This window comes from Drosophila bipectinata, unplaced genomic scaffold (assembly GCF_030179905.1).
Source record: "Drosophila bipectinata strain 14024-0381.07 unplaced genomic scaffold, DbipHiC1v2 scaffold_142, whole genome shotgun sequence".
NCBI lineage: Eukaryota > Metazoa > Arthropoda > Insecta > Diptera > Drosophilidae > Drosophila > Drosophila bipectinata.
Window position 1 is genome coordinate 17,501 of NW_027222780.1, and position 12,500 is coordinate 30,000.

At 32.7% G+C, this 12,500-nt stretch overlaps 2 non-coding genes across 2 annotated transcripts; both read right to left on the bottom strand.

The window, feature by feature from the left end:
• Window positions 1–7,550: 7,550 nt before the first annotated feature.
• On the bottom strand, window positions 7,551–11,500 carry LOC138926995 (large subunit ribosomal RNA). The gene has a single exon (XR_011443645.1). It is a non-coding gene; the product is annotated as a large subunit ribosomal RNA (ribosomal RNA).
• A 318-nt stretch (window positions 11,501–11,818) lies between these two features.
• LOC138926992 (5.8S ribosomal RNA) lies at window positions 11,819–11,997 on the bottom strand. The gene has a single exon (XR_011443642.1). It is a non-coding gene; the product is annotated as a 5.8S ribosomal RNA (ribosomal RNA).
• Window positions 11,998–12,500: the final 503 nt, after the last annotated feature.

A 12,500-nucleotide genomic window follows, 5' to 3' on the forward strand; every position in this document is an offset into this window, starting at 1 on the left:
TATATACCTTTTTGAACACACTTTCGTCAAGCTGGGTATTTATTTGCCTTTTTACCCTCACCTAAATATACTCATCGGTATATTTCAGTATATTTTAGTATATCCATATGAATATGTATATCCATATCCATATCCATATCCATATCCATATGAAAATAATTTAATATTTCCATATTTATTATAATATAATAAATATTATTATATTATATATTATATGGTAGGCTATCCCCATCACCTACCATATATTTCATATACATATAAATATTTTCATATCCATATATATTTTTTTATATTCATATATTTTCATATATGTTATATGCATATGTATTCATAACCATATGCTCATATATTAATACTGGCGGTCTTCTGTTTAATATAATATTATTTTAATATTATATTGGCAGGCTGAACACCACCTACCCTATATACCTTTTTGAACACGGTTTCGTCAATCCGGTCATTTATTGTATGGGAAGTATGACTTTCCCACACATATTTGGATATCCATACGATTGCATATCCATATGAAAATATTTTTAATATTTTTAATATATTTTTAATATTTCCATATTTAATATAATATAATTAAATTATTATATTATATATTATATGGTAGGCTATCACCATCACCTACCATATATTTCATATACATATAAATATTTTCATATCCATATATATTTTTTTATATTCATATATTTTCATATATGTTATATGCATATGTATTCATAACCATATGCTTATATATTAATACTGGCGGTCTTCTGTTTAATATAATATTATTTTAATATTATATTGGTAGGCCGAACACCACCTACCCTATATACCTTTTTGAACACGGTTTCGTCAATCCGGTCATTTATTGTATGGGAAGTATGACTTTCCCACACATATTTGGATATCCATACGATTGCATATCCATATGAAAATATTTTTAATATTTTTAATATATTTTTAATATTTCCATATTTAATATAATATAATTAAATTATTATATTATATATTATATGGTAGGCTATCACCATCACCTACCATATATTTCATATACATATAAATATTTTCATATCCATATATATTTTTTTATATTCATATATTTTCATATATGTTATATGCATATGTATTCATAACCATATGCTTATATATTAATACTGGCGGTCTTCTGTTTAATATAATATTATTTTAATATTATATTGGTAGGCCGAACACCACCTACCCTATATACCTTTTTGAACACGGTTTCGTCAATCCGGTCATTTATTGTATGGGAAGTATGACTTTCCCACACATATTTGGATATCCATACGATTGCATATCCATATGAAAATATTTTTAATATTTTTAATATATTTTTAATATTTCCATATTTAATATAATATAATTAAATTATTATATTATATATTATATGGTAGGCTATCACCATCACCTACCATATATTTCATATACATATAAATATTTTCATATCCATATATATTTTTTTATATTCATATATTTTCATATATGTTATATGCATATGTATTCATAACCATATGCTCATATATTAATACTGGCGGTCTTCTGTTTAATATAATATTATTTTAATATTATATTGGTAGGCCGAACACCACCTACCCTATATACCTTTTTGAACACGGTTTCGTCAATCCGGTCATTTATTGTATGGGAAGTATGACTTTCCCACACATATTTGGATATCCATACGATTGCATATCCATATGAAAATATTTTTAATATTTTTAATATATTTTTAATATTTCCATATTTAATATAATATAATTAAATTATTATATTATATATTATATGGTAGGCTATCCTCATCACCTACCATATATTTCATATACATATAAATATTTTCATATCCATATATATTTTTTTATATTCATATATTTTCATATATGTTATATGCATATGTATTCATAACCATATGCTCATATATTAATACTGGCGGTCTTCTGTTTAATATAATATTATTTTAATATTATATTGGCAGGCTGAACACCACCTACCCTATATACCTTTTTGAACACGGTTTCGTCAATCCGGTCATTTATTGTATGGGAAGTATGACTTTCCCACACATATTTGGATATCCATACGATTGCATATCCATATGAAAATATTTTTAATATTTTTAATATATTTTTAATATTTCCATATTTAATATAATATAATTAAATTATTATATTATATATTATATGGTAGGCTAACATCATCACCTACCATATATTCCATATACATATAAATATTTTCATATTCATATATATTTTTTTTTATATATTCATATATTTTCATATATGTTATATGCATATGTATTCATAACCATATGCTTATATATTAATACTGGCGATCTTCTGTTTAATATAATATTATTTTAATATTATATTGGTAGGCCGAACACCACCTACCCTATATACCTTTTTGAACACGGTTTCGTCAATCCGGTCATTTATCGTATAGGAAGTACGACTTTCCCACACATATTTGGATATCCATACGATTGCATATCCATATGAAAATATTTTTAATATTTTTAATATTCGTGAGTTTTTAAATAGGGACAGAAGGAATCTCTTGAATTGAATCATGCGCGTCACTAATAAGATGACGAGGCATTTGGCTACCTATGCGAAAGTAATTCAACTCCCGCCGTCTTAAGGTTTAAGACTTATAACAATATATGTTTAATATTTTTAATATCCGTGAGGTTTTAAATAGGGACAGAAGGAATCTCTTGAATTGAATCATGCGCGTCACTAATAAGATGACGAGGCATTTGGCTACCTATGCGAAAGTAATTCAACTCCCGCCGTCTTAAGGTTTAAGACTTATAACAATATATGTTTAATATTTTTAATATCCGTGAGGTTTTAAATAGGGACAGAAGGAATCTCTTGAATTGAATCATGCGCGTCACTAATAAGATGACGAGGCATTTGGCTACCTATGCGAAAGTAATTCAACTCCCGCCGTCTTAAGGTTTAAGACTTATAACAATATATGTTTAATATTTTTAATATCCGTGAGGTTTTAAATAGGGACAGAAGGAATCTCTTGAATTGAATCATGCGCGTCACTAATAAGATGACAAGGCATTTGGCTACCTATGCGAAAGTAATTCAACTCCCGCCGTCTTAAAGTTTAAGACTTATAACAATATAAATGAAAAATATTATTTTCATTTTTCACGTCACTATTAAGATGACGAGGCATTTGGCTACCTAAACGAAAGTAATTCATCTTCCGCCGTTATAAGGTTTAAGACTTATAACAATATAAATGAAAAATATTATTTTCATTTTTCACGTCACTAATAAGATGACGAGGCATTTGGCTACCTATGCGAAAGTAATTCAACTCCCGCCGTCTTAAAGTTTAAGACTTATAACAATATAAATGAAAAATATTATTTTCATTTTTCACGTCACTAATAAGATGACGAGGCATTTGGCTACCTATGCGAAAGTAATTCAACTCCCGCCGTCTTAAGGTTTAAGACTTATAACAATATATGTTTAATATTTTTAATATCCGTGAGGTTTTAAATAGGGACAGAAGGAATCTCTTGAATTGAATCATGCGCGTCACTAATAAGATGACGAGGCATTTGGCTACCTATGCGAAAGTAATTCAACTCCCGCCGTCTTAAGGTTTAAGACTTATAACAATATATGTTTAATATTTTTAATATCCGTGAGGTTTTAAATAGGGACAGAAGGAATCTCTTGAATTGAATCATGCGCGTCACTAATAAGATGACGAGGCATTTGGCTACCTATGCGAAAGTAATTCAACTCCCGCCGTCTTAAGGTTTAAGACTTATAACAATATATGTTTAATATTTTTAATATCCGTGAGGTTTTAAATAGGGACAGAAGGAATCTCTTGAATTGAATCATGCGCGTCACTAATAAGATGACGAGGCATTTGGCTACCTATGCGAAAGTAATTCAACTCCCGCCGTCTTAAGGTTTAAGACTTATAACAATATATGTTTAATATTTTTAATATCCGTGAGGTTTTAAATAGGGACAGAAGGAATCTCTTGAATTGAATCATGCGCGTCACTAATAAGATGACAAGGCATTTGGCTACCTATGCGAAAGTAATTCAACTCCCGCCGTCTTAAGGTTTAAGACTTATAACAATATATGTTTAATATTTTTAATATCCGTGAGGTTTTAAATAGGGACAGAAGGAATCTCTTGAATTGAATCATGCGCGTCACTAATAAGATGACGAGGCATTTGGCTACCTATGCGAAAGTAATTCAACTCCCGCCGTCTTAAGGTTTAAGACTTATAACAATATATGTTTAATATTTTTAATATCCGTGAGGTTTTAAATAGGGACAGAAGGAATCTCTTGAATTGAATCATGCGCGTCACTAATAAGATGACGAGGCATTTGGCTACCTATGCGAAAGTAATTCAACTCCCGCCGTCTTAAGGTTTAAGACTTATAACAATATATGTTTAATATTTTTAATATCCGTGAGGTTTTAAATAGGGACAGAAGGAATCTCTTGAATTGAATCATGCGCGTCACTAATAAGATGACGAGGCATTTGGCTACCTATGCGAAAGTAATTCAACTCCCGCCGTCTTAAGGTTTAAGACTTATAACAATATATGTTTAATATTTTTAATATCCGTGAGGTTTTAAATAGGGACAGAAGGAATCTCTTGAATTGAATCATGCGCGTCACTAATAAGATGACGAGGCATTTGGCTACCTATGCGAAAGTAATTCAACTCCCGCCGTCTTAAGGTTTAAGACTTATAACAATATATGTTTAATATTTTTAATATCCGTGAGGTTTTAAATAGGGACAGAAGGAATCTCTTGAATTGAATCATGCGCGTCACTAATAAGATGACGAGGCATTTGGCTACCTATGCGAAAGTAATTCAACTCCCGCCGTCTTAAGGTTTAAGACTTATAACAATATATGTTTAATATTTTTAATATCCGTGAGGTTTTAAATAGGGACAGAAGGAATCTCTTGAATTGAATCATGCGCGTCACTAATAAGATGACAAGGCATTTGGCTACCTATGCGAAAGTAATTCAACTCCCGCCGTCTTAAGGTTTAAGACTTATAACAATATATGTTTAATATTTTTAATATCCGTGAGGTTTTAAATAGGGACAGAAGGAATCTCTTGAATTGAATCATGCGCGTCACTAATAAGATGACGAGGCATTTGGCTACCTATGCGAAAGTAATTCAACTCCCGCCGTCTTAAGGTTTAAGACTTATAACAATATATGTTTAATATTTTTAATATCCGTGAGGTTTTAAATAGGGACAGAAGGAATCTCTTGAATTGAATCATGCGCGTCACTAATAAGATGACGAGGCATTTGGCTACCTATGCGAAAGTAATTCAACTCCCGCCGTCTTAAGGTTTAAGACTTATAACAATATATGTTTAATATTTTTAATATCCGTGAGGTTTTAAATAGGGACAGAAGGAATCTCTTGAATTGAATCATGCGCGTCACTAATAAGATGACGAGGCATTTGGCTACCTATGCGAAAGTAATTCAACTCCCGCCGTCTTAAGGTTTAAGACTTATAACAATATATGTTTAATATTTTTAATATCCGTGAGGTTTTAAATAGGGACAGAAGGAATCTCTTGAATTGAATCATGCGCGTCACTAATAAGATGACAAGGCATTTGGCTACCTATGCGAAAGTAATTCAACTCCCGCCGTCTTAAGGTTTAAGACTTATAACAATATATGTTTAATATTTTTAATATCCGTGAGGTTTTAAATAGGGACAGAAGGAATCTCTTGAATTGAATCATGCGCGTCACTAATAAGATGACGAGGCATTTGGCTACCTATGCGAAAGTAATTCAACTCCCGCCGTCTTAAGGTTTAAGACTTATAACAATATATGTTTAATATTTTTAATATCCGTGAGGTTTTAAATAGGGACAGAAGGAATCTCTTGAATTGAATCATGCGCGTCACTAATAAGATGACGAGGCATTTGGCTACCTATGCGAAAGTAATTCAACTCCCGCCGTCTTAAGGTTTAAGACTTATAACAATATATGTTTAATATTTTTAATATCCGTGAGGTTTTAAATAGGGACAGAAGGAATCTCTTGAATTGAATCATGCGCGTCACTAATAAGATGACAAGGCATTTGGCTACCTATGCGAAAGTAATTCAACTCCCGCCGTCTTAAAGTTTAAGACTTATAACAATATAAATGAAAAATATTATTTTCATTTTTCACGTCACTAATAAGATGACGAGGCATTTGGCTACCTAAACGAAAGTAATTCATCTTCCGCCGTTATAAGGTTTAAGACTTATAACAATATAAATGAAAAATATTATTTTCATTTTTCACGTCACTAATAAGATGACGAGGCATTTGGCTACCTATGCGAAAGTAATTCAACTCCCGCCGTCTTAAAGTTTAAGACTTATAACAATATAAATGAAAAATATTATTTTCATTTTTCACGTCACTATTAAGATGACGAGGCATTTGGCTACCTAAACGAAAGTAATTCATCTTCCGCCGTTATAAGGTTTAAGACTTATAACAATATAAATGAAAAATATTATTTTCATTTTTCACGTCACTAATAAGATGACGAGGCATTTGGCTACCTATGCGAAAGTAATTCAACTCCCGCCGTCTTAAAGTTTAAGACTTATAACAATATAAATGAAAAATATTATTTTCATTTTTCACGTCACTAATAAGATGACGAGGCATTTGGCTACCTATGCGAAAGTAATTCAACTCCCGCCGTCTTAAGGTTTAAGACTTATAACAATATATGTTTAATATTTTTAATATCCGTGAGGTTTTAAATAGGGACAGAAGGAATCTCTTGAATTGAATCATGCGCGTCACTAATAAGATGACGAGGCATTTGGCTACCTATGCGAAAGTAATTCAACTCCCGCCGTCTTAAGGTTTAAGACTTATAACAATATATGTTTAATATTTTTAATATCCGTGAGGTTTTAAATAGGGACAGAAGGAATCTCTTGAATTGAATCATGCGCGTCACTAATAAGATGACGAGGCATTTGGCTACCTATGCGAAAGTAATTCAACTCCCGCCGTCTTAAAGTTTAAGACTTATAACAATATAAATGAAAAATATTATTTTCATTTTTCACGTCACTAATAAGATGACGAGGCATTTGGCTACCTAAAAGAAAGTAATTCATCTTCCGCCGTTATAAGGTTTAAGACTTATAACAATATAAATGAAAAATATTATTTTCATTTTTCACGTCACTAATAAGATGACGAGGCATTTGGCTACCTAAACGAAAGTAATTCAACTCCCGCCGTCTTAAGGTTTAAGACTTATAACAATATAAATGAAAAATATTATTTTCATTTTTCACGTCACTAATAAGATGACGAAACAGTTAGTAGGCCACAATTAGTAGGGAAACGTGGACAACCCGTGATAAATCCTTATATGCTTTCTTAGATATAGCATATAAAGATTTTTTATACTAAATATACATATTTACACATGCATATTTACATTTTTTTTATATTTCGAATCATCAAGCAAAGGATAAGCTTCAGTGGATCGCAGTATGGCAGCTGCTCAACCACTTACAACACCTTGCCCGTTACAAAAGTCGTTTACAATTGATTCTAGGCTTTGTCATTGTATTAAATAATGTTTTCATATGTAACTAGCATGGCATCAGGTGATCAAAGATCCTCCCAATTTACTATGTTACAAATTACATTGGCATCACATCCATTGTCGTTTAAAATATAAATAATAAACTTTAAATGGTTTAGAAGCCATACAATGCAAATTGCCCCTTATTTATCATTGCAGTCCAGCACGGATACGACCTTAGAGGCGTTCAGGCATAATCCAACGGACGTAGCGTCATACCACTGTTCGCTCGAACAAGTATTGTGCCATTGGTCCGTACCTGCGGTTCCTCTCGTACTACGCAGGAATGCTGTCGCAACAACGTTTTGTCATTAGTAGGGTAAAACTAACCTGTCTCACGACGGTCTAAACCCAGCTCACGTTCCCTTGCATGGGTGAACAATCCAACGCTTGGTGAATTTTGCTTCACAATGATAGGAAGAGCCGACATCGAAGGATCAAAAAGCGACGTCGCTATGAACGCTTGGCCGCCACAAGCCAGTTATCCCTATGGTAACTTTTCTGACACCTCTTGTTAAAAACTCTTTAAACCAAAAGGATCGATAGGCCGAGCTTTTGCTGTCCCTGTGTGTACTGAACACCGAGATCAAGTCAGCATTTGCCCTTTTGCTCTATGTGTGGTTTCTGTCCGCACTGAGCTGGCCTTGGGACACCTCCGTTATTATTTGAGAGATGTACCGCCCCAGTCAAACTCCCTACCTGGCAATGTCCTTGAATTGGATCATACCTGAGTAATTGGAGTTATACCAAATTTTCAAATCGATAATACATGAATGCATCTCTCATTAAAGAATTTGTTTGCGATTATATAACAAACTCGTGATACTTTGATCAAGAAGCTTGCATCAAAACCCAATACCATAAGATATAATAAATATATCCGTATAATGGCTAGGAAATGATACACGTTCCATTTAATCAAGTAAGTAAGGAAACAATAAGAGTAGTGGTATTTCATTGTCGATACCAAACCGAAGTCTAATATCTCCCACTTATTCTACACCTCTTATGTCTCCTTACACTGCCAGATTAGAGTCAAGCTCAAAAGGGTCTTCTTTCCCCGCTAATTATTCCAAGCCCGTTCCCTTGGCTGTGGTTTCGCTAGATAGTAGATAGGGACAGAAGGAATCTCGTTAATCCATTCATGCGCGTCACTAATTAGATGACGAGGCATTTGGCTACCTTAAGAGAGTCATAGTTACTCCCGCCGTTGACCCGCGCTTACTTGAATTTCTTCACTTTGACATTCAGAGCACTGGGCAGAAATCACATTGTGTCAACACCCGCTAGGGCCATCACAATGCTTTGTTTTAATTAGACAGTCGGATTCCCCAAGTCCGTGCCAGTTCTGAATTGATTGTTAATTGATAATCGTTATAATTAATAAGAACTAATTGGTTTGACCCAACTAGTATTCTTAAAAATTTTAGCAAGAAAGTTCCACAATTGGATACGTAACTAAACTATCCGGGGAACAAGTTACAACCATAAATGATTATAACTCTATTTACCCAGAACGAGCACATAAACCATATTATTGTTTCCCAATCAAGCCCGACTATCTCAATCTTCAGAGCCAATCCTTATCCCGAAGTTACGGATCTAATTTGCCGACTTCCCTTACCTACATTATTCTATCGACTAGAGACTCTTCACCTTGGAGACCAGCTGCGGATATTGGTACGGCCTGTTGAGAAGTTTGCGTATCCCCACCATAAATTTTCAAGGTCCGAGGAGAAAATATCGACACAACAGTATATGTCATGCTCTTCTAGCCCATCTACCATATCTCTCTGCGAAAGACTTCCATGGTAGTACGACTATAAAACAGAAAAGAAAACTCTTCCGATATCTCTCGACGGCTTCTTTATGGTCGTTCCTGTTGCCAGGATGAGCACGAGGCCCATATTTAATAACAAACGGATACTCAACAGGTTACGGAATTGGAACCGTATTCCCTTTCGTTCAAAATTATTCAAGTATATAATTTTCACAATAATTGTAATATTTATTTTTACTTGAAAATTTTCGGCTTTCGCCTTGAACTTAGGACCGACTAACTCGTGATCAACCACTGTTCACACGAAACCCTTCTCCACTTCAGTCCTCCAAGGTCTCATTCGATTATTTGCTACTACCACCAAGATCTGTACCAATAGCAGCTCCATGCAGGCTTACGCCAAACACTTCTACGCATACCATTGTACCTTCCTACTCACTAAAGTTTCAAAATTTATATTACAAGTAATATAAATCATCTACTTTAGCGGTAATGTATAGGTATACAACTTAAGCGCCATCCATTTTAAGGGCTAGTTGCTTCGGCAGGTGAGTTGTTACACACTCCTTAGCGGATTTCGACTTCCATGATCACCGTCCTGCTGTTTTAAGCAACCAACGCCTTTCATGGTTTCTGCATGAGTTGTTAATTTGGGCACCGTAACATTACGTTTGGTTCATCCCACAGCGCCAGTTCTGCTTACCAAAAGTGGCCCACTGGGCACATTATATCATAACCTTAAACTTCATATCAAGAAAGTTAAGGTTCTTACCCATTTAAAGTTTGAGAATAGGTTAAGATCGTTTCGACCCTAAGGCCTCTAATCATTCGCTTTACCAGATAAGATTATTTTATATAACATTAAAATGCACCAGCTATCCTGAGGGAAACTTCGGAAGGAACCAGCTACTAGATGGTTCGATTGGTCTTTCGCCCCTATACTCAATTCTGACAATCGATTTGCACGTCAGAACTGTTTCGGTCTTCCATCAGGGTTTCCCCTGACTTCAACCTGATCAAGTATAGTTCACCATCTTTCGGGTCACAGCATATCTGCTCAAGGTACGTTCCAGTTAGAGGCATAAATAATATAAATATTATTATACATAACTATATAGAACGCCCCGGGATTGTGTTAATTAACTATAAAATAGTTAAAAAACTAATCCCATTAATAGTCAAGTTAATTACGCTATTAGGTTTATATCCCAATAACTTGCACATATGTTAGACTCCTTGGTCCGTGTTTCAAGACGGGTCCCGAAGGTATCCTGAATCTTTCGCATTGTTAATCATACAAGTGCATATAATAAACACAAAAATCAATGATAATTATGCCATTATATAATTCCGAAAAATTAACGCACTGTATTCTTATTAATCTATCAACACTTTATCAAATTAATGACATTTATCCTATGTTAAAATGCAAGCATAATAATTTGAATAAACTATAAGTCATATTTTATGATAAATTATATATGTTAATAGATTACAATGTCCTTATATGGAAAAAATGCACACTATTTCTATAATATTATTTAAATATTATAACTTTAATGATGAATTTTCCATAATGGATATTCAGGTTCATCGGGCTTAACCTCTAAGCAGTTTCACGTACTATTTAACTCTCTATTCAGAGTTCTTTTCAACTTTCCCTCACGGTACTTGTTTACTATCGGTCTCATGGTTATATTTAGTTTTAGATGGAGTTTACCACCCACTTAGTGCTGCACTATCAAGCAACACGACTCTTTGGAAACATCATCTAGTAATCATTAACGTTATACGGGCCTGGCACCCTCTATGGGTAAATGGCCTCATTTAAGAAGGACTTAAATCGTTAATTTCTCATACTAGAATATTGACGCTCCATACACTGCATCTCACATTTGCCATATAGACAAAGTGACTTAGTGCTGAACTGATTTCTTTTCGCTCGCCGCTACTAAGAAAATCCTTGTTAGTTTCTTTTCCTCCCCTAATTAATATGCTTAAATTCAGGGGGTAGTCCCATATGAGTTGAGGTTGTATAAAGCAATGTATATATATATAAACAATATATCTCTATGAAGAACAATATATTTGATATATTTTCAATTTTCGCATCTTTAAATAAGAGACAATTCTAGTTAAAAAAAATTTAATTTTTTTTATGCTAGACATTTCTCAGTATTATTTGAATTGAAAAAAGAAAGAATTGTATATCTTCATTTTTTCTTTTATAAATATTTGAGATAATTGCTTTTATATTTAATATTATGAATATATAAATATATCCAATAATATACCATATGCATATCATTATAAAAATATATAATAATAAGCAACTTTATTAGCATAGTCTTACAACCCTCAACCATATGTAGTCCAAGCAGCACTATAAAATTAATTAAAGTACATAACAGCATGGACTGCGATATGCGTTCAAAATGTCGATGTTCATGTGTCCTGCAGTTCACACGATGACGCACAGTTTGCTGCGTTCTTCATCGACCCATGAGCCGAGTGATCCACCGCTTAGAGTTTTATAAATATATATAAATATACAATTCGTCAATTATGTTTTTATTGAAAGAAATTAAAAATACACCATTTAACTGGCATATATCAATTCCTTCAATAAAGTTATTTTTATACCTAAAATAATTGTTGCGAAATGTCTTAGTTTTATATAATCAATATAAATATAATTTATATTGTTTTAATATTATATAAAGCATTAACCTGTATATCAGGTACAACAATGTATATTTTAGGTGTTGCATTTATCAATGTATGCGCATAATTTAATATGAACAATACATCACGCAACGCATGTATATTAATTAAATATACACGCAATTTATATTCAATACATTCGTCTATATTTAAACATATAAAATATGTTTAATTTTTTGATATACCTAAAATAATTGTTGCGAAATGTCTTAGTTTTATATAATCAATATAAATATAATTTATATTGTTTTAATATTATATAAAGCATTAACCTGTATATCAGGTACAACAATGTATATTTTAGGTGTTG